General features: G+C 50.9%; 1 protein-coding gene across 9 annotated transcripts in view; it reads left to right on the top strand.

The window, feature by feature from the left end:
* Positions 1 to 23,434, top strand: part of DLGAP2 (DLG associated protein 2) — a 777,915-nt gene that overhangs the window by 687,408 nt on the left and 67,073 nt on the right. The gene's annotated exons all lie outside the window — the stretch shown is intronic.

The following is a 23,434-nucleotide window of genomic DNA, read 5'->3' as shown; positions in this document are numbered from 1 at the left end:
GGGGGAGGGGCAGAGAGAGGGGGAGAGAGAGAATCCCAAGCAGGCTTCCCAGTGTCAGTGCAGAGCCCGACACGGGGCTTGAACCCACCAGCCTGAGCCGAGATCAAGAGTCAGACGCTCCGTCGACGGAGCCCCCAGGCGCCCCGGGGTTCTCACTTTCATTTGTGCTCTTGTCTGCTTCCTGATTAAATTACAACCCCCTCCCCAAGCGGGAGGGCGTTGTGCTCTCATTGCTTTGTGCTGTCCCCCGTAACCGCCCGCCACAGCACCTGTCATACCTTACACGGCACAGTTACACGCTTGTAACTGTTACGCAGTTACTCTCATTTCGGACGGACTCACATCTAGCAGTTAAGTAACATATGCCTCTTTATAGAGTGGTAGGTAATCAGGTATTCAGCCTATAAAACCAACAGTCAAAAAGTAAGATGGAGGGGGAAAGCATGGAAACACGGTTTCTCTGCTGAAGCACTGTGTAATCTCAGGGGTACCCGGTGAATCCCGAGGCAGGTGGCTGTTGCCGAAAGGACGGGACGCGATCCGCCACAGGGAGCATCGCGGGGAACCGCCTGGCCGTCCGCTTGCCTCGCTCAGCAGACTTCACCCTCGAGGGCAGAGAAGGGGTCTTAATAGTCCTGACACAGACTAGTGCTTCATATGATATCTGAGGGCCTGAATTGCTTCTAAGGAAATCTTACCTGGGGCCGGTCACGTGGGGTTATTGCTGTTAGTACCGGGGAGCACTTGGTAGAGTGCTGTGTTTCCCATAACTTTGTGTTGCAGAACTGTTGTGTGTTAGACTGATAATTTTCTTAATTTTTTTTTTTTCCCTGAAGGTCATACAGAGCCCCTGAAAACTTTCAAGTAGACCAGGAGAGTTCTATTCTGGAAAGAGCTCTTTGACTTCATGGGTACGAGGAAGCGCCAGTCACGAAAGGGGGCTGTGACGGCCGCAGTGGTAGAGATAGAGACCACGGGTGGGATGCGGCAGACATTTGGGGGGTGGAACCGGCCAAGACATGGTGAGTGCACAGTCCCCCAAAGGAGCCAGCAAAGGAGGCCCCGAGGACCGTGACCTGGGCAGGACCGGAGGTGCCCCTAGTGGGTGGGACGGGAGGGACAGCCGAGCACACATGCTCGCTCCTGCTTCGGGCACATCGAGTTTCAAGTGGCTGAGGGGCGCCTGGGGGCTCAGTCGGGCGAGCGTCTGACTCTTGGTTTCGGCTCAGGTCACGATCTCACGGTTCGTGGGTCCGGGAGCCGCGTCGGGCTCTGCACGGAGCCTGCCTGGGGTTCTCTCTCCCTCTCTGCCCCTCTCCAGCTTGCTCCCTCTCTCTCAAAACATAAGTTAATAAGAGTAGTTTCAAAAATTAAAAATAAGTGAATGAAAATGAAACGCCTGAGACGAGCGGCGTCCACGGTCCTGCTGACCAGGGAGGAGAGAGGTCGCAGACGGGTCATCCTGGCCCAGACCCACCAGGTCCAGCGCTGCCGACTGAACACCTGCCACCCTCTGGGTCCGGGCGGGGGAGGACGTGCTCCGTTTGCCCTTCCGGCTGAGGGGCCATGTGATCGAGTTAACGGCCAATGAGTCTGAGTGGAAGTGATGCAAGTCACATCTCGATGAACCTGACAGCCCCCCACACCCAGAACCGTCTTTCCCTCTGCCAGGTGACCGGCAATTTCTGGGCAGTGGCAATTCCATGAGCCTGCGTCCCAGAGAAAGGACGGCATTGAGCAGAGTCCCCAGATGGCTTGCGGTGGGCATGTGGGAGTGAGTGAGAATAAGCCGTTTTTATTTGGAGCGGTTGCTGCAACATCACGTCGCCCGTCCCGGTGGACGTGGCCAGAGATGTGCACCGGGAAATCACGAAAAGAGCTACGGGATGAATTCGTGTGGGTGGTGCACAGGCCCGGCAGGAACATGAGGAGCAGAGGCGGGAGGCAGCGAGAACGCCGCCTGCCAGGGACTGTCCGGGGACATGGAAGAGGAGAGAGACCGTGGCTGAGGCGTGCGGACGGCGCCCCGGAGCCGGGAGCCACGGGGCCCCTGCAGCCGCAGGAGGAGAAGGTCCCCGGGGGAGCGTGCTGGACGGTGCCGAGGCAGCACGGAGATGGACCAGGGGCAGACTGAGCCAGGATGGACTTTTCGGGAAGGAGTCACCCACGAGGCTGGGAGGAGCGCGGAGCCAGCAGGAGGCGGCCGGCGTGGCCGTGGGGACGGCAGACAGGAGAGGCTGGAGTGCGGTCAGCCCGTCCAGACGCCCACGGAAGGGACGCGTCTGTCGGGTGGCAGGGGCAGGGAAGTGGAGACAGGACACGTGTTGACATGGGTGCATTTCTTCCCACGTGAAGAGAACAGCCTCACTCCCCCCATCGCTCGCAGCGCACAAGCCGGGGTGCCGAGCCGTTTGGGCTCCGCTGGCTCCCCCCGGGGGCTCCTCCTCTGGGGGTCCTGCTCCCTGGTCCCTCCCCACACAGGCGGCTGCCCACGGCCCCTGCGGGTCTCCGTGTGCCTCTACTTCTCTCCCCCTGCTTGAACTGGAGGATTTCTCCCACGGCTCGGTGTTACATAACCGCCCCTCTTCTGCACAAATGAAGCCTCCAGCTTGAATGATGTTGATCTGCTTTCCACCCGTGTGTCTTGCTGGACCTGTAAGTACCGAGTGCCCGGGGGCTCCGTCTGCACCCCTCGCTCCCGTGTCTGTCTGTAATCTACTGCATGACCATATGCACGTGCCTGGCCACAGATACCGTCTTGGGCTGCTTCTCCCACGTCTTCCTAATGACCTCTCGCTTCTATCTGGATTCCAGACTTGAAATGAAATTGCCTGGGGATGGTTCCATGGAGATGCCGGATAAGCATCTCAATTCCGCTTGGCCCTAAAATAACTCTGGGTTCCCTACCATTATCCCCAATCTGCCATGTTCACGGTCCCCTATCATAGCACAGGACACAGTGATCCACCCTGCTCCTGGCATAACGATTCCCCCCCTCCCCCGGAGGTAGTGGAGAGAAGGAGGAACAGAAACGGGCAGTGGGGATGATGGGGGACCCCCCACTCCTCCAGGGACACACCTGTCAGTAGCCCCGATTTGTAGAGCCGTGCTGATGACTCACGTACCCCAAGCAATAAACGCTTCGCTGAAATCAACAAGGACCCAGAATGGAATGCAAACAGAAGCAGATGAGGTTACGAGAAGTGGAAGAGTGACAAAGCCGATGGCTGGGGGGAGACGCAGGAACCAGCCAGAGACTGACTGCCTGCTGTGAGGCTAGAGACAGAGGAGCCTACAGATTCCGGACCCACTTAGAGCCTTTGTTCCCCACAGGCACGTGGGTTAGCGGTTCCGGCCACGGTGGGTGAGTGCTAGGGTCGAACAAATAACTAAGCACGTGACGGATGATGAGATGTACGTGTGTCGTTGCCAGAGAACCAGGTTACAGATGAGCAAAGGTGAATATTTGAAACGGGCGTGGGGCGTTTCATTGGAATCAGAGACAGTGGTATGAACTTTTTAATTCCTGCACGTACACAGCCAGGGAGATACGGAAGTATGTGCTCATGTGTGTCTGCCCGTGGCTCAGTGCACACCCTCACCGTCCGCGTTCCATCAGCTGAGGGTCTGGAAGCAGCCACGTGCCTGGAGAGGGGAGTACCCGGCACCCAGGTCCTGATGTCTAACAACCAGTCTCCAGTTACAGGAACCTGTGTTCTTTGGAGAAACGTTTGACCCCAGTCCTGGACAGAGAAGATACAAAATCGGGTGGGATATCAAGTGGATTCAGAGAGTAAAGGAGCACTCAATGCAGGATGGGGGCAGGTCAAAAAGAGGGAGCCACCAGTGGCCACGCCTGGGGCAATTTAAGCAGCAAGACAAGGATTAATGATACTGAGTTGTGATCCACAGCTCATTGAGTCCATGCTGACATTAATAAATTATTGACTAATCAATTGGGGAAGCTGGGCATTTCTTCCTGGAAGCACAATACTTAGGGCAGAAGGAACGGGGACCGGAAATCACCACTAGGCCCGCACCGTGCGTTTAACTAACGCAGCGCGAGCTCCCAACACACGAGCCGCAGCGAGCTGAAAAGTAGCGTGTTCGCATAGTCTCAGAGCGTCTGTATCCTGTGTGCGTGCTCATCGCAAAGGGAGCAGTAGACGTGCCACTGGGGAGAAACCCAGCGGCCCCTCCTGGACCTAGGCAGGTTCCCATCCAACCTCTAAGACTCGGTGATGCCGTGGACCCCGCGTATGTGAGAAAGCTGAACATCGCTGTGTGGAATTCTTGCCCAAAAGGCATTGCCTCCAGGTGGCCACGGGAGACAGCACACAGCCCGGCAAAGGGGCATTTTAGAAAATAAGTGACGAGTAGTTTTCCAGAGCATCCGGGTGATGAAATCCGGGGGAGTTGTCACAGGTGGGAGGTGGTAAGAGGCCAGGACAACCAAATGCAACGTGGAATCCTGGACCGGACCGTGGACCATAGAAAGATCAGTGGGAAAATCTAAAGTTCTGACAAGTCTGCTGTGTAGCTAAGGGTGTTGCACTAACTTTAATTAGTCCGGTCTGTATGTCTCATTGTACTCTGATTACTTAAGATGCTAACATTAAGGAAAGCTGGTAAAGAGTATAAGGTAACACTGCAATATTTGTGGTGCTTTTTTTGTGGTCTAAACTATTGCAAAATAAGGAGCTAGAAAACTTACATTTTTATTTTTTAGCTCAATCATTTGCAAGAAATAGAAACATACGGGTCACATTCTCTGACTGCAGTGTAATAAAACTAAAGAATAAATGCCCCCAATATAGCAACGAATACAGTTTAAGTCTTGGGATGGTCCTCCGAGTGCTTCTGGACGCTGCCCTGTCCCTGCCCGCTGCGTCCAGCCAGGGCTAGGTCCTGAGCACCCTCTCCCCCCAACCCCAACCCCCGAGAACGCACTCCCCCAGCCCTGCTTTTGAGCTGGACCGTGGCAGCACCTCTCAGCTGCCTGGCCTCCCTGCTTCCGACCTTGATCAGCTGCAGCCCGTCTGCACGCCGCAGCGAGTGGTCTTTTTAAACACACGTCAGACCACAGCACCTCTCTGCCGAAAGCCCTGTAACCCAGGCTCACCACGTTCGGGGTGAAATAGAGCCTCTGACTTGACCCGAATGTGCATATTATCAAGCCCTGCCTACTGGCCACTCTGGTCCCTAATTCCTTCAAACGTGCAACCCTTACGCCCAGGGAGAGTCTGTGGACCTGCTACCTGCTGTTTCCTTCGCTGAAACGGCTCCTCTCCTGTCCGTGTGGCTGATTTGTACTGAGCTGTCAGCTTACTGGCATGTATTCGGTGACACTTTTCCTCGTCCCCAAATCCATCACTTTGCATGAAACCTTACTTGCCTCTTCAGTCATTAGCACTGTTTGCTACTTTCTTGTTTGACGATGGTCTGTCTGTCCCTGACCAGCCCTTCTGGGTCGTCCTGCCACTTCCCTCAGTCCCGGGACAATGCGGGCCACATAGACGCGTTTGATAAATACTTGTTGAATAAACCAGGAAGTGAGTCGGTGAATAGACACAATTTGAATGCCCAGCGCCGTTCCTAACGTGTATCAGATGCTCAGTAAGTGCCTGTCGAGTGACCCTTTGCCGCGTAAGGAGCAAAATGCCGTTTGTTAGAAAAAGCATCAGATAGGGGCGCCTGGGTGGCGCCGTCGGTTAAGCGGCCGACTTCAGCCAGGTCACGATCTCGCGGTCCGTGAGTTCGAGCCCCGCGTCAGGCTCTGGGCTGATGGCTCGGAGCCTGGAGCCTGTTTCCGATTCTGTGTCTCCCTCTCTCTCTGCCCCTCCCCCGTTCATGCTCTGTCTCTCTCTGTCCCAAAAATAAATAAAAAATGTTGAAAAAAAAAAAAAAGAAAAAGCATCAGATAGATAATGTTGACACTTAGGATTAGTGACACAGCGTGGCTGACACAAGCCACTAAAATTGGGCTGTTCTGCAAAACTTCGGCCATCCGTTTGCAAACCACTGCTTAGAGGGCGTACGTTATCCAGAATCCTTGGTTTTCAATGCGAAGGCCTCAAGGGAAGTAGGGAATTGACTGGTGGGTGAGACCAGAGGTCCGGGGCTGGGTGTGGAGGCAAGCCCGAGTCCACGGAGGTTCAGACAATGTCACTGTCAGCTCAGCGTGTCGGCTCTGCTGTGCTCGCTGTTGCTTCGTTCAGACTGTCCCCGGGCTGTGGCGGGACGGCACCCAGCCAGTCCAGGCTGACGCCGTCCAGCTTGGTGGCCGCGGTAGAGAGCGACATCGTTTCTCCATTGATGGCAGCAACGTGTTGATTCGTACATTCAGTCAGCAGATGACTCGTGCACTCCCGTTATGTGTCAGCTACCTTTCCAATGTCACGAAGACAACGGGCAGGAGCCCCAGCCCCGCTGGTTCTGGCTCTAGCCCAGGCAGACAGGCGGCAGGCGTGACAGCAAACCAGCGATGGGAGAGGGGAGTGGGCGGTGCATTTAGAAGGTGCCGTGGGCCGTGGGGCGAGCACGAGGCGAGGTGGGGGTCAGGCGGGCCCGCGAACGGCGTGGGGCGTGTGCGGGGGGCGGGGGGGTGCGGCGGAAAACAGCACGGTTGGGAGATCCCGCGTGACGCCTGGGGGTGTCTGACAAGGGAGCCAGCCGTGCATATTGCGGGGGAGGGAGGTCCTGGCAGAGGGAAAGGGAGCCAATGGCCTGGGGCAGCCACAAACCTCAGAATCAGGAGAAGCAGCAGCCAGAGAGGGAGGTGGGGATACGGGAGGTAAGGAGACTGGGGAAGGAGAGCAGGGCGAGCCCCAAAGTCACATCGTTCTGACTCTAGTGCGTATGACTTACAGGGACAGGGGAGGCCCAAAGCTTTGAGCAGAAGAGCAACATAATCTGGGTCCATTTTAACAGCGTTTGAGGGATAATTACTCAGGATACGTGTCACATGGTGAGGAAGCCTTTGCTAAGGACCGTCAGAGAAGGTGTGTGGACCGGGCGATAGGTGCTGCTGTGAGGGAGGGTCGGGCTGAACTCTCAAGACAAGAGAAAAAGTGGTCATTTACAGCCACGAGGAAGGTGGGAGAGGAGACTGGGCGGGAGGCGGTTGGTGGAAGGAGAGTGGGGAGCGGGTGGTAGTGGGTGGGGAGGCGAGGGGATTCCGCATGGAGAGGGGAGCCTGGTGGCGGGAGCGGTGGGCGGGGAGACCCAGGAGAGCATCCGGTACCCACGTCTACCAAGGGGCAGGTGTGGACTCAGTCGCTCATGGATTGGCCAGATGAGGACCCAGGGTCTCACTGGGAGGGCGGGAGTTCAGGTCGGGCGATGGGAAATGCCCGGGGCACGCAGAACAGGGGGAGGCTGAGATGAGGGTTGAGGACACAGGCCGGGGAAGGAGGGACTGCGGACTGACCAGGCACGACAGGGACCTTTTAGGGACCCGGGGCTCCTGCTCGTGAACCTGAGCTGAGTCCCGGCGGGGCCTGATGTGTTCCCTTCACCTGGCCTGTTGGCCTCCGTGGCCCTGGTGACCATGCTCTCTCTCCGGAGCCGCCCTGTGTATTCCAGAACCCAGTGTCCGGAGAGGGACCCTGAACCTGAAGGACCTGGGTTCCCAGGCCGCGGGCCGCTGTGCTTTCGTCACCAGGGAGCTTCCGATTTTCCGTTATCCTCCGGGTGGCCGTATCCTACTTCCTTCTGTCCACTGCATCGTGGGGGCCTGCTTGCCTGGGGCTCTAACTTTTCTTTGGTCATCACATCCGAACCAGTTAGCTTTTGTTATTGGTCAGCTGACTTTGACCGCAGGAGTGTGAGCCCCACACGTGCCGGCCCTGCGTCCTCTGTCTCCCAGGTGCCTGGGTCACGTGAGCCCCACGCGCGCCGGCCCTGCGTCCTCTGTCTCCCAGGTGCCTGGGTCACGTGAGCCCCACGCGCGCCGGCCCTGCGTCCTCTGTCTCCCAGGTGCCTGGGTCACTGACACGCATACTGTAGTCGCTCTGTAAGTAGTAGTTAAATAAATGGGCAATGAGCTGATGGTGACGTGTCCATTAAACGTATTAACTGATGTGTTTTCCTGTAATGAATCACTAGTGTAGCCATTATTGCTTATAAGCCACATCAGCTGGTCGGCCTGGCCAGCACTGTTCCTTTCGTCCTCCCCGTCAGGCTTCTTCCGAACGTTTGCGTTATCTTGCGGGGACTCAGAAATCTCGTGTCTGGAAAGCACGGCCCATTCAGTACCCGAGTGGGAGGGGCCTCTCCGAGTCGCTCGCCCCGACGTCCTGGCCTGTGCGGAGTGAGGTCTGCCTGGGGCGCCCAGTGACGTCGGGGTGAGGAGCTACGTGGTGGTGGTGCCCACGCTCGGATGGGGCGCCGTGCCCGGTGCAGAGCCCAGCATCGGTGTTTCCGGTCTTGGTGGCTGTTTGTCGGCGGGACCCGGCCTGCGGGAGGCTTAGGGCACTTCTGAGCCAGCCTCTGTAGCCTCCCAGTGTTCTCCGGGCAGGATGCTGCTGCCCAGTATGCGGCCGTTTAATGTTTGCTGAGATCCAGTGCAAATTACTCGAGGCAGGTCTCCCTGGAGAGAAGTGTTCCCGATCCTGCCTCTCCATCCCGACTCGGGACGTCCGGGGGCGGCCCCCGATCCACGTCTCCGTCATGACTGATGTCGGCCACCCCGTAGCTGCGCGGCCGGTTCTCAGTGCCCGCAGTGAAGGGGGCACGGAACACGTGCCTGAGGACGAGTAACTAAAGCTTGAGCCGTGCTTTTCCAGACGCTGCTGACTCTACTCTCCCGTGGCCAGTGCCTACGTCTGGAGGCTTCTTTTCTAGGAAACACGGTCTATAACCTGCTGCAAATGCATCATAGATCTTGATGCACATACAAACCCTGTCTCCTAACACCACAGGAAAGATGCCTCATGAGTGGGTTTATTGTCTGTGGATGAAATGGATAAAAATCCAGATTCTTCAAAAGGTGCTTCGGTGGGGTCCCCTATCTCTCTATCCAAGCAGATGTGTGTTTCTCAACTGTGGTCTGGTCCACAGACCCCCTGCGACAGAACCACCTAGTTTGTTCATTAGGCATTCTAAACCCGTCTCCGGGAACGTGATCTAGGAATGTGCATTATCACAAGCACCCAGGGGATTTTGGTGTAGGTTAACATTTGCAAAACCACTGAATGGATGTGTTCTCGTTGCCTTGACACCAGCCTTTAAATATCAACCAGTAACTGTCGGAAATTTTTATAAAAAGAAAACCTACTTCCTTGGTTTAAAAAGGGAATCTCATGGGGCGCCTGGGGGGCTCAGTCAGTTAAGCGTCCGACTTCGGCTCAAGTCATGATCTCGTGGTTCACGAGTTCGAGCCCCACGTCGGGCTCTGTGCCAACAGCTCAGAGCCTGGAGCCTGCTTCGGATTCTGTGTCTCCTCCCCCTCTCTCTGCCCCTCCCCTGCTCATGCTCTGTCTCTCTCTGTCTCAAAAATAAATAAAAACATTAAAAAAAATTTTTTTTAAAGAAAAGCTCAAACATAGAAGAAGGTCGAGAAGAAGGAACACCAATGAAAGGACCTGGGCACAGAGTAGTTGTCTGTTTAGACCCTGAGCTCAGCATTCGCCCAGCACTGCCGTGTGGGCCTTGTGACTTGGTTAGGACGAGCATCGCGGGGCCACATCTGTCTTCAGAAGCCCCAGTAACAGCAGTGGGCAGGGGAGTGTCACACGGCAGCGAGCCTCACTGCTCTCCCCCGGGGAAGGCACCTGCCCTGCCCGAATTCACAGGACCCTCGGAACGAGCCCCTGAAGTAAGGCGTAACCCTTGGCCTCATTGCCAAAGGAAGACAGTCTGTGTGGAGGACACTCGTGGCCTGCCCGGCCCCCCACTGCACGGACACACACGAATGGAATTCAGACTTGAGACCCAGGTCTTGTGGCTTCAAATCTGCTCTTCTCAACATTTATCCCCTCCCTCTTTAAGGGAGCTGAATAACTTAAGGGGAAGCTGGTAGAAACACTTAATTGGCATTTCTGTCCCCCCCTCCTGTGGATGGTGAACTACTGTTCCTTTCAGAGGGTAGGATTTAGGACATCCCTGAGAAGCAAAACTGTCGCCACATTCCCCTGAGTTTTCCTTGTTCACGACCGAAAGCAGACGGCGGCGAGAATTTCTCCCAAATGCCCGAATTTGACCATCTATTGAGACCAGCCCATACTTTTTACACTTGCTCTGCAAACTCTCCCCATCTTTGCCTGCCTAAAGTGTCCCTTCGGTACAGGACTTTTTATTTAGCAATTTAAGGCTTTTATGCCCTGCGCGTATCAGTGGCCATCCTCTCCCCCTGCAAACCCAGGGCCCCGGATGACTTCACATTCTGATTTCTAACGGGGAGATGGTGCACGAGGCCCCAGAGCCAGTGACAGCCCCACAGAGGCAGCTCTCTGTTCTGGAAACAGACCGCCCACAGCTTTTTTGTGCATCTCGGCTGTTAACTTATCAAGTGGTTGTAACAATCCTTTGCAACTGTTTGAAATGCTTATTATGATACAAAGTAACATATGTATACTTGGGGGGTGTTGAGATCTTAGTCCCTGAATTTCAGTGAATCACAGCTCTGCGACCTGTAGACAACCTGTCACCCGTCCATCGAGATCCCTTTATGAAACAAGGTGGATTGTCACACCTTCCTCGGAGAGTCCTATCCGGCATCAAGGACAGCAGAAGCGTTTGTGGAAGGTTCCTTTTCACTGGTAACTGCACCGCGTCTCCTCTGAGCGCTGATGAGAGCCTACGACCCAAAGGCCCCCGTGGGATCTCAGTTGGTTTTTGCAAATTCCTTCCACATCCTCACGATGGACACACGTTTCACTTCAATTTACAAATTATGTGAAACTTAATACAGTACTTTTCATATCTGATTTCTAGCAGCTTTATGAAGATACAATTTATACACTTCACAGTTCCTCTGTTCGAAGCACACAGTTCAATAGCTTTTAGTATATTCAGAGTTGTGTGTCTTCCGATCAATTCTAGAACGTTTCTTCACACCAAATGGAAACCCCGTACCCACTGGCAGTCACTCGCCCGGCCCCGAACAACTGCCCATCGCCTTTCTGCCTCTGGGTTTGCCCGGCCTGGGAGTTTCCTATAAATGTGATCATGTGATATGTGGCCTTTCGTGTCTGGCTCCCTGCACTGAGCATCATGTTTTTAAGGTTCACGCATATGAACAGGTAGAGTCTGTCCGTGTCTCGTCTCCTTTTATGGCTGAGTGATGCCCGTGGTGCAGATACGCCGTGAGCACCCGTCCATCGATCATGGACGTTTGGGTCAGCTTCCCTTCCACTCAGGGATGTTATGAGTGATTCTGCCATGAATCCTCGTACAAGCTTTTGGGTGGACACGTTTTCACTTCTTTTAGACACGTGCCTGGAAGTAAAACTGCTGGAACATGTGGAACCGCATTTAACCTTTTGAGGAACTTCTGGGCCATTTTTAAAGTGGCTGCACCTCATTTAGTATTTCAGGATACAAAGTTTCAATGTATTCCATAGGTATTACGCTAGGCTTATAAATCATTCACATAGTTATGTAAAAATGAGCCCTTATTTAAGAACTTTTCTTATTTATATTGATACTTTAATCTCTGAAAGTTTACAGACAGATAATTTTGTAATAAGAGCAGATTTTTTTCATTTATCTTGACACATTTACATCTGTCGATATTGATATATTGATAATCATAACATGGGAGATAAGTGATTAATGGAGCTTTTCCTTAATACTGATCATTCTCTGATTCTTTAACCTCTCCGCGTTTCTTAGAGTGCAACCTAATTTGTAGTTCTCTGCACAACATTTCCACTTTTTCTTTAAAATACATTTCAGGGGCGCCTAGGTCGCTCAGTCGGTTAAGCGTCCAACTTCGGCTCAGGTCGTGACCTCACAGTTCACAAGTTTGGGCCCCACGTCAGGCTCTGTGTTGACAGCTCAGAGCCTGGAGCCTGCTTTGGATTCTGTGTCTCCCTCTCTCTCTGCTCCTCCCCTTCTCTGTCTCTCTCAAAAATAAACAAACGTTTTTTAAAAATACATTTCAGAAGTTGAACTCTAAAGCAATTTAAGTAGGAGAAAGGCAAGATTTTCAGGAGGACATCGGGTCTCTTTAAATACATCCTTCAGGGGCGCCTGGGTGGCGCAGTCGGTTAAGCGTCCGACTTCAGCCAGGTCACGATCTCACGGTCCGTGAGTTCGAGCCCCGCGTCAGGCTCTGAGCCCCGCGTCAGGCGCTGGGCTGATGGCTCGGAGCCTGGAGCCTGTTTCCGATTCTGTGTCTCCCTCTCTCTCTCTGCCCCTCCCCCGTTCATGCTCTGTCTCTCTCTGTCCCAAAAATAAATAAAAAACGTTGGAAAAAAAAATTTAAAAAAAAAAAAAATAAATAAATAAATAAATACATCCTTCAAGGGGTGCCTGGGTGGCTCAGTCGGTTGGGCGTCCGACTTCGGCTCAGGTCACGATCTTGCGGTCCGTGAGTTCGAGCCCCGCGTCGGGCTCTGGGCTGATGGCTCAGAGCCTGGAGCCTGCTTCTGATTCTGTGTCTCCCTCTCTCTCTGCCCCTCCCCCGTTCATGCTCTGTCTCTCTCTGTCTCAAAAATAAATTAAAAAAAAAAAAAAAAAAACGTTAAAAAATAAATAAATAAATACATCCTTCAGAAAATCGAACTCCATTAAAATTTATGTGTGGCATCTGGGCTCCTTGAGGACAGGGGGGAAATGATTCAATCACCTTGTTTCTGTGACAGGCGCCCGGTGAATGTTTGTTAGATGAATGACTCATTTTGATGGATGAACATATTTGGGGAAAGCATTTTAATGCCGGAGAAAACCTTTTTAGAGGGTTTACTTCATTCCGTGATGTTGACTTCCGTGCCTCTGGGTTCCTCTCTGTTGATGTCAACTCTTTATAGAAGTTCACTAATATTGGCCTCAATTTTGTGTCTCTTTAGAAAAGTAAATTATAGGGAAGGACGCCAGCAGATTGAATTTAAAAAATAACCTCAGAAATGTTAAATGTCCAGGAATTAAGTTGATACCTTTTATTCTGGCTATACTCCACAATTTCTATTACAAATATTGGCAGTAAGACCAGTTTAAAGACTTAAACTCTGTCTCAAAAATAAATAAACGTTAAAAAAAATTAAAACAAAAAGGGGGCGCCTGGGTGGCTCCGTCGGTTGAGCGTCCGACTTCGGCTCAGGTCATGATCTCGCAGTCCGTGAGTTCGAGCCCCGCGTCGGGCTCTGTGCTGACAGCTCGGAGCCTGGAGCCTGTTTCAGATTCTCTGTCTCCCTCTCTCTCTGACCCTCCCCTGTTCATGCTCTGTCTCTCTCTGTCTCAAAAATAAATAAACGTTAAAAAAAATTTTTTTTTTAAAAGACTTAAAGCGTCATTCAGTAAAAGTGAACCTGAGGGCGGGGCGCCTGGGTGGCTCAGTCGGTTGAGTGTCCGACTTCAGCTCAGGTCACGATCTCACGGACCGTGAGTTCGAGCCCCGCGTCGGGCTCTGGGCTGATGGCTCAGAGCCTGGAGCCTGCTTCCGATTCTGTGTCTCCCTCTCTCTCTGCCCTTCCCCCATTCATGCTCTGTCTCTCTCTGTCTCAAAAATAAATAAACGTTAAAAAAAATTTTTTTTAAAAGACTTAAAGCGTCATTCAGTAAAAATGAACCTGAGGGAGACTTGTGGCAGACCCAGACGGACCTTAGAGACACCGCTCCCTATAAATGCAGGTGTGGCCTCAGGGGTCACTCTGAGCACTTACCGCCCAGGCTGCAAGGCTCCATTGTCGCACGGGGTGCTCGTAGGACCGTGTGCACACTCTCGCAGGACCCCCTACATATGCCAAAAGTGGGCTCTAAGCCCACAGCTGCTCGGTAAACTCGTGCGCCATCAACAGCATGGGCTCCCCCTAGCCGTCACCTCGAGCCTCTGGAAAACGCATCTCACTGAAGGAACGTAGGCCGTGTGTCCACACCGCGGCCTGAGGGGGTCTGTTTGGTCCCGTGACAGGAGCCAGACTGCCTCTCACAGTCATGAATTCCCTAAACGAGTAACAACAAAATAATTGGGATGTTAGTGAGCCAGACAAAGGACAAGTGCCACCATGACCACATAATTTTCAAAAATAAGACTTAATGAGTAAGAGTTCTCGAGAACTGGCTCTCCTACAGAAAGCAGTTCTAAATCCTGGAATATGTTGTATATCTGCTACAAATATATACAGCTGACCCTGAAACAACATGGGTTTGAACCATGCAGATCCTCTTATACACAGATTTTTTTTTAATTTATCTTACTTTTGAGAGAGAGAGAGACAGAGTGTGAGCAGGGGAGGGGCACAGACAGTGGGAGACACAGAATCCGAAGCAGGCTCCAGATTCCCACCTGTCAGCACAGAGCCCGATATGGGGCTCAAACTCACGAACCGTGAGATCATGACCTGAGCCGAAGTCGGATGCTTAACTGACTGAGCCACCCAGGCGCTCCTATACACAGATTTTTTTATTTTTTTAAATTTTTTAAAAAAATTTTTTAATGTTTATTTTTGAGACAGAGAGAGACAGAGCATGAATGGGGGAGGATCAGAGAGAGGGAGACACAGAATCTGAAACAGGCTCCAGGCTCTGAGCTGTCAGCACAGAGCCCGACGCGGGGCTCGAACTCATGGACCGCGAGATCGTGACCTGAGCCGAAGTCGGACGCTTAACTGACTGAGCCACCCAGGCGCCCCTATACACAGATTTTTTTTAAATAAATACAGTACCGTAAATGTATTTTCTCTTCTTTGTGAATTTCAAAACAGCATTTTCTCTTCTCCAGCTTATCTTATTGTAAGAATATGGTATATAATACATCTAATATATAACATATGTGTTGATCAACTGTTTATGTTATCGGTAAGTCTTTCTTCCGGTCAACATTAAGTTATTAGTAGAGGCTGGGGTGGGTCAAAACATGGATTCTCAATTAGGTTCCCTGACCCTGCATTGTTCAAGGATCAGCTGTATCTATCTGTTTTATATGCAGTATATATAAACATGTATACTAAAAACAACAGGACAGGACAGCAAACAACAGCGAGCAGGAAGTGGATAGTATTCAAACACTGCCAAAGGAGCACGTTCAGTGAAGTCCACACATATATGAATCTAGTCCTCATGGCATGAGGTGGTAAGGATTTAAGCAAAGGGCTTCAGTCATAACTTTGGATGTTGAGGAACAGGATTTGGAACTTCCAGAGTGGAAGGAGGTACGGGTTGGGGGATGCAAAGGGACAACACAGAAGCAAAGGAGCCATCGTGAGGGAACCCCCAAATCTGCATAAACACTGGTAACCCCTAAACTGAGTTTAGTTTTCAGCTGCTGGCACTGAAGGTGATTAAAAGTTAGGGACTGAAGCCCAGCAAATCACGGTGTCTCAAAAATAGCAAGAGACCTGAACACGGTGAACATTGAACTCAGCAAATACTTGGAGCTTTCTGCAGACGCATCCTGTGAATGTGTCTAACCACACACCCACCAGCTCAGGAGGATCCACCAGAACAAAAATCCATACTCTTCAGAGGAAGATAACAGGATCCAGAGTCTCTATCAACAATGTCCATTATACCTAAGAAAAAAGAAGAGGAAAAAAAAACATGCAAAGTTGTAGCAAAGTGATACTCGCTAACAAGAAAAAAAATGAACACCTGAGATGACCCAGATGTTGGGCTTAGCCAAGAAGAACTTTAAAGCAGCTATGATAAGGTCTTCTATGTAATATAAACACAGCTATTATAAGGTTCTAGGTCTTAAAGGAAAAGATGGTCTTGATGAGTGAACAGATTGTGGAAAGAACCAACTGACATTTCAGGAACAGAAGAGTGAGAAGTTCACTGCTCAAGGGCAGATTGAGAATGCAGAAGGAAAAAGTTTTGGTAATTTGAAAAGTTGATAAACCCCTAGCAAGACTGACCACCTAAAAAAGGGGGAGTGGGGAGAGGAAGAAAACACATATTATAAATATTAGGAACATAAAAGGGAATTATTGTAGATCCAACAGAGATGAAAAGGAAAATAAGGGGCAGAGGTGCCTGGATGGCTAAGTCGGTTAAGCGTCTGACTTTGGCTCGGGTAATGATCTCATGATTGGTGGGTTCAAGCCCCACGATGAGCTTTGTGCTGACAGCTCAGAGCCTGGAGCCTGCTTCAAATTCTGTGTCTCCCTCTCTTTCTCTCTGCCCCTGCCTCGCTCATGCTCTGTCTGTCTGTCTCTCTCTCTCTCTCTCTCTCTCTCTCTCTCTCAAAATAAATAAACATTAAAAAAAAAGGAAATAAGGGGAAACTGTGAACAAATTTATGCCAATAAATTCTACAGCTTATATGAATTGGACTAATTCCTTCAAAAACATAGTTTTTCATAGAAAGAAATATAAATAGAAAAATCCACGGAAGAAGAAATAGAAAATCCATATAGCTCTACGATGTATTTCAAAGATTTAATTCACTATTAAAAACATTCCCACAAAGAAAATTTTTGGCCACAATAGTTTCACTGGTAAATTTCCATTAAATCCTAAAGGAAATAATAACACAAATCATGTAAAAACTTATTAACTGGAGAGTGAAGGAATATGATACTTCTCAACTTATTTTATGGAGGCTGCTTCACTCTGATACCAAAAGTGTTACCCAAAAAAGGCACTTACTGAGCAATGTATTGTTTTAAAATAACAAAATATTAACATTCCAAATCCAATAATATATAAAGAGAACCAAGTGCAGTTTCTTCATGACCAAATAGGGTTTATTCCAGGAATGCATGGTTAGCTTAATCTCTCTCTAAAAATCAATGAAGGGATCTACCATATTAGTAAGTAAAGAAGAAACCAAGACATGAGGAAAAAAATAAAAATCTCAGCAACTCCGGAATAAAAGGGAAACTTCTCCAGTTGGGTGGAGAGCCAATATACATATTAAAATTATCTAAGATTGGGTAAAAGATAGGGCATCAACCCTCACCATTTGTCCTTAACATTAGAGCGGAGGATAGCCAGTAATAAGGCAAGCAAGACAAACAAAATCGAGACTAAAAAAGAACTTCATTCTGTTTATTCTCAGATGACAAGACCGTTCACACAAAAAACCTAAGGAAAATACAAAACAAATACTACAACAAATATTGGCATTTACCAAGGCCAGGTCAGTAACCAAATAATGTAAAAATCAACCGTATTTCTCAATGAACAATTGGAAATGTAAAATTTGTGGGGTTTTGGAGAGTTTGTACTTGGCAATCTTCTTCACCTATTTTGCTCATTCACCTGCCACCCTCCTCTCTGGCAACAAGCAGCTGTTCTCTGTGTGTAAGAGTCTATTTCTGTTTTTTGTTTGTTTATTTTTTATTGAGATTCCACATATGCAGGAAATCATGTGCTAGTTGTCTTTCTCTATCTGCCTTATTTCATTTAACGTAATATCCTAGTCCTGTTGTCTAAGTGGCAAGATTTCATACTTTTTCATGGCTGTGTAATATTCTAGTGTGTGTGTGTGTGTGTGTGTGTGTGTGTGTGTGTGAGAGAGAGAGAGAGAGAGAGAGAGATCTTCTTTATCTGGTCATCTATTGACGTACAATTAGGTCGCTTCCTTGTCTTGGCTATTGTAAATAATACTGCAGTAAACACAGAGGTGCATGTATTCCTGAAATTCGTGTTTTCAGTTTCTTTGGGTAAATTCACAGTAGTGGAATTATGGGATCTTATGGTAGTTGCATTTTGGTTTTCTGAGGAGCCTCCATGCTGTTTTCTAGAGCAGCCACACCAGCTTATGTCCCCACCAGCAATGTATAAGGTCTTCCTTTTTTCTACATCCTCGCCAACACTTGTTATTTGTAAAAGGGTTTTAAATATCTCAACAGCGTCATCGAATCTCTACCCCAGAAACCACAAACGCTGCTCCTGGACAAACTGACAGGAAAATTCTCAAATATACATCAAAATGCAAACAAGGTTGGAAGAGCCAAACAATGTTGACAAAGAACAAAACTGGGCAACTCATGTTCTTGGCTTTTTGTCCCGGTCCAGACGCAGAACACCGCACCTCTTCAAGGACCCCCTCCCCTTGTAGGGAATGGTGTTTGGAAGCCAAGAGGCAGGCGCTCCCTGGGCTCATTGCTGGTCCCTCTTAGCTACCACACACACGTCCGAAATTATTTTGGCATCTCCATCGGGCTAAGCGTGAATTCACGTTGTTTCGTGGCCCCAATTATAGTCTACTGTGGTGACTGTGCAGTGTGCACTTGAGGGACATGCGGCTGAGGCTGTTGTTGGTTGGAAGACAGTGTGATTTGGAGCAAGAGTAGAACAGGGTTTCTCGGCCACAGCACTACTGATATTTGGGGCCAGACGACTCTTTCCTCGGGAGCCTTCTGTGCACCTGCTGGACGTGCAACCTCATCTCTGGCTGCGGCCGTTACATGCCCCTCCCCCGAGTGGTGGTGACCCAAACTTTCCCCAGACCTTGTCCCACGGGAGGGGGAAACTCCCTCGGTTAAGAACCGCTCGAAGAGATTACATCGGTGTGGCCAGAGAGTGGATCTCACCGGCACGTGTGAGACCTGTGCTCGTCCGAAGACACCGGTGAGAAACTGGACAAGGCCAGCCCCAGAGTGAAGGAAAACGTCTGGCATTCGTGTCTGACAAGGGCGCTGAATGCCCGATGTAGGAAGAGCCCCACAAAACAAAAACGTGAACCAAGTAACCCAATTTTTAAACTAGAAGAGCTGAAAAGTCCCGTCGCAAGAGAAGATACACAAATGGTCACCGCGGGAATGAGAAGTACAGCTTTGGTGAGATAGCGCTTCAGGGCCGCTACAGGGGCTTAAACGAGGAGGGGTGGGGACACAAGATCCCAGGGAGGGTGTGGCTTACAGAGGGCAGGCAGAACTTGCCCAGGTTGTATTTGAGACCCGTGCATCTTGCTGCGTATCGACTCTGCTTCCACTAATAAAAACGTAGTGGGTATTTCTACTTCTGTTCTACGATTTCCATTTTAGAGGGAAAAAATCTTTTTCTTCTTGTCGGAACTGTTCAAACAGTTGAAATGTTCACTTGAGGCAGAATCTCACATGGAAAAATGGGGTCCCATCCGGGCAGCCCCTCCCCTATCAGCTGCCCCCGCCCCCAGGAGACACCCTCACCAGACTCCCTGGAAGACAATGGAGAGCCGCCACTCTGGGCCCCCCTGGCCGCGTCCAGGCCTCCTGAGGGACAGATTCAATGCGACGTCTGTTAACCAAGCGCTCGCCAGGTGAAGGCCCCACTCTCAGCCTACCGTGGAGAACATCCCCACTGTTCAGTGAACGCTGTGCGTTAAGTCCTGATCCTCACCTTGTAGACGCTCCCTGAGCAGGGACCGTCCGCAGGGACACGGGGGCCTGTCCTCCTTGGGGACAGGACTCGGACGGAAGCCCGTCTGAGGGGACGCGGGAGCCCATCTCCCGGGACTTGGGAGCCCGTCTTTGGGGACACGGGAGCATCTCTGGGGATGTGGGAGCCCGTCTGAGGGGACGCAGGAGCCCGTCTCTGGGGACGCGGGAGCAGGGGTTGAGCAAAGGGAACACAGGCCAGCTTCCGTCCCCGCCCCCCGCCCCCCGCCCCGGACCCAGCTCCCAGGCAGAGCTGTGTTCACACGGGGGCCTCTCTTGCCTCCCCCGCCCAAGTGTCCTTCCCACAGCATCTTCTCACTTCCCAAAAACACATGGACTCGTCCCCCCAGAACTCACGACTTTTCTCAGATGACCCCGGCGCTGTCCTCCGCATGGACAAATGCAACAAATTGTTTGAAATGGTCACTTACACTATCACTTTCTTGTCTTTGCTGCGGTCAGTTTCTGCCCCAAATCCACCGAAGTCATTTCCCCGGTGGCCTCTGTGACCCCTGATTGCGCTGAGAGCCGCCCCCACAGCCTGGTCTCCTCGCCTCGGCCTCGCTGGCTCCCTGACGCCCAGGTGGCCCTTCCTCTCCATCCCTGCTCCCCTGTGGTGACCGGTGACCTTGCTCCGCGTCACCCTCCGGCCTTGGGGCTCACGCCTGTTCCACCTTTCTGCCCCTCGGACGAATAATCAGCGGACACTGTGCCCCAAGCAGGAGAATGAATGCACGACCACAGAAGCACCACGCAGCTCTTCATAGCGTGGAGCGATGCCCTCTGCGTGTGGAGCGGACACGTTCAGGGTGGATAAAATGGCTTCCTTCTATTTCTCCCTCACGCAATCTGAATCAGCCTTCACCACTTTCCTAAGGAGACCAACATAAAGGGGTGGTTTATTTTGTCTACATTTTCGAGTCTGTTTATATGGATCTACGCAGCTGAAAGCAGAGGCCTGGTTAGCATGTATTTCGTTCTGTGAGCCTGTGTTGCAAGCATCTGAGGTCGCAGAAGAGGCTTGTCAGCCTGGGATGCAGCCCATGGGCCCAGAATGGCCGCAGGCAGGAAGGGAGACGTGGGAATTCTAGAAGCCTCCTCCCCGCTGTGTGGTCACCGTCCCTCTCGCAGCCTTCCAACACGGGCCTCCCTGGTGCCTGTGCACATAAGACTGTCCAGTGTGGGTGTAGTTTGGAAGGGAAAGAACTGGAAAAAATACCTTCATGTTATCCTGGAAAACTTTTTGTAGTTTCCTTTTAACATTTCCTCAGCTGCTGCCAACCTATGCGTGAAAATAACCTCTACCCCTGACAACGAGCATCCCAAGGTAGAAAGTGTCGATTTGAGGAAGTAACCAAGGGGCTTCGAGGGGGTTTCAAAATGCTATAGGATTCCCGAGGATGGTTTCTAGGGAGGAACGGGAGTGTCCTGGGGTCAGGGTTCCCAGGGATCTTGGTATGTCCTGTGCAGAAGACACATGATGCTGGCTTCTAACCCCAGTTGTGCCTCTTAGTCTTGCTTCCTGCTTTTCAGCCTCCAGGTCTGTGATTTACAAAGACAGCTGGTCCTCGGGACACTGTATCATAAAATGCTAAACCATTACAATAAAAACAAAATTCAAGGGGCGCCTCAGTGGCTCAGTCAGATAAGCATCCGACTTCAGTTCAGGTCATGACCTCACGGTTCGTGGGTTTGAGCCCCACGTCAGGCTCTGTGCCGACAGCCCGGAGCCTGGAGCCTGCTTCGGATTCTGTGTCTCCCTCTCCCTCTGCCCCTCCCCCGCTCATGCTCTGTCTCTGCCTCTTTCTCTCTCTCTCTCTCTCTCTCTCTCTCTCTCTCTGTCAAAAATAAATAAACATGAAAAAAATTAAAAATATTCTATTGGGGCACCTGGGTGGCTCAGTCGGTTAAGCATCCGACTTTGGCTCAGGTCACGATCTCACGGTCCGTGAGTTCGAGCCCCACGTCGGTCTCTGTGATGACAGCTCAGAGCCTGGAGCCTGTTTCAGATTCTGTGTCTCCCTCTCTCTCTGACCCTCCCCCGTTCATGCTCTGTCTCTCTCTGTCTCAAAAATAAATAAACGTTAAAAAAATTTAAAAAAAAATAAAAATATTCTATTAAGCCTAATGAGGCTGAAGTTGGTCCTCCAGTAATGGAGGACCATGCTTTGGGGGCTGTCTGCTTCTATGACTCCGTAGCTGTGATCTTGGGGCTGAAGGCATGAATTCTGCAGCCAGATGCATGCACAGAGTCTGGCTGGGCCATGCGCTCTGTGTGAGCCTACTCCAGCCACGCCGTGTCCCGTTTTTACAATGTGGAACGATCACAGCACAAGAGCATGCAGCCAGTGTTAACTATTGTGAGTCACTGTTCAAAAGAAAAAAAAAGAACGTGTTCAGCGTTCTACAATGGCAACTTTTCTCTAAGTGGCATGCCCGGTTTGGGAAGAGAGAGGTCACGGGAGTTAGAAAACGTGTTTGAAACATAGAATCGCAACATATACCAAATCATGTGTGAGTGCCATCCAAAAGCCACCAAAAGGGTCATCTGCTCTCATTCCGAGGACACGTGTTCACTCACGGCGCCCGGCATGGGCTAAAAGCGCCGATTCAGAGACAGACACCAATCCTTCTTTAGGGGCTCTGAGACCCGAGCATGTCACCACGCGAGGTGGTCGTGTCAGTCACAGGGGAGAGCTAGTCTGTAGGAAGAAAGTGCGAAATCAGTACCAACCGGCAGAAATGCAAGGTGTGAAATGAGCCATGTCAAGGAAACAGAAGGAGGGAGAAATGCAGAACGCTTGCATTTTTGCAGAGTCAGAAGTGAGCCAGGAGCCTAAGTCAGGGGTTTGCGCAGAGGCTGTGCCCACACGTGCACACAGGACGAGGGACAGCACGCACACACAAACACTGATGAGGGGGCCCGGCCCTCTCGCCCCCACACAGTCCTGGCTGCCGTCTGTTGGCTTTTTGCCGCTCCCACGGACTCTGGCCACTTCCCTGCCACATCCACAGCAGGTGGCCACACGTGGGGGTTTGCTCACCCGTCTTCCTGGTGGTCAGGCCCGGCGCCCGCCCTGGTGTGGGTGTGGATCCCCAGGCTGAAGCAGGGGGGTCACACGAGGCGTCCAGGCGGAGCCGCTGTCCCCGTCATGTGCCCACACCAGACCTGCCTTATGCCAGTTTCCTTCTCTGTCTTTGTTTTGTTTTGAGCGAAGGGAGCTGGAATGTTACACACCTGGTTTTGAAGCAAAAATCACCATAATAATAATTCGTAATATAAATTGTATTCTATTTATATATAAATGAGCGTTATTGATTTTAGCAGAAATAACGACTTCAAATCTGTAATAAATGGGCTTTGTTTAATCTGCACGTGTCACAGAGCCCAAGCCCTTGTCTGCTGTCCCATTTTCAAAGAAAGAAGTAAATCACAGAGAAAACAAATTGCGTCTGGAATTTGCTCTGAACGGCAAGGTGCTTACTTTAACCGGCCGCAGAGCCAGACTCTGGCAATCCAGTATTTGGGTACATGTTTACATGCAGACAGGTGTGCTGGCCCCGTCGAGTGTCCCGGTGTGACCCAGCACAGCAAAGAAGAACAGCTAATTCCCTTCTTACTACTCCAGTGTTTGCTCATATAAATTGAGTTTTTATTATGGAAAGATTGTCAACAGAACTTGAAAGAAAGAGAATTCAGTTGGCCGGGAGTTTAAGCTAAGCCGACCTTTCCATCTGCCAGACGCCCTCACGGTCTTCCCATACTTTTAACATTTTAGAAAATAGCAAGAAAGGGGATCAGAGAACACTGATTTTTAGGAGCATTTGGAGGAAGATGACCGTTAGGATAATGAGACGCAGTTGACTTCTTAGTCTGCTCTTTCCGTCCTCCCATCCCAGAGTCTGGACGACGTTGCACAAGCGAAAACGGAAGGCTGGCCTCTTTTTTAACTTTATTTTTCTGA

The sequence above is a fragment of the Panthera onca genome, chromosome B1 (genome assembly GCF_046562875.1).
Source record: "Panthera onca isolate mPanOnc1 chromosome B1, mPanOnc1 haplotype 2, whole genome shotgun sequence".
NCBI lineage: Eukaryota > Metazoa > Chordata > Mammalia > Carnivora > Felidae > Panthera > Panthera onca.
Note: the sequence above shows the minus strand (reverse complement) of the source record. Positions and strands in the feature narration are given on the sequence as shown.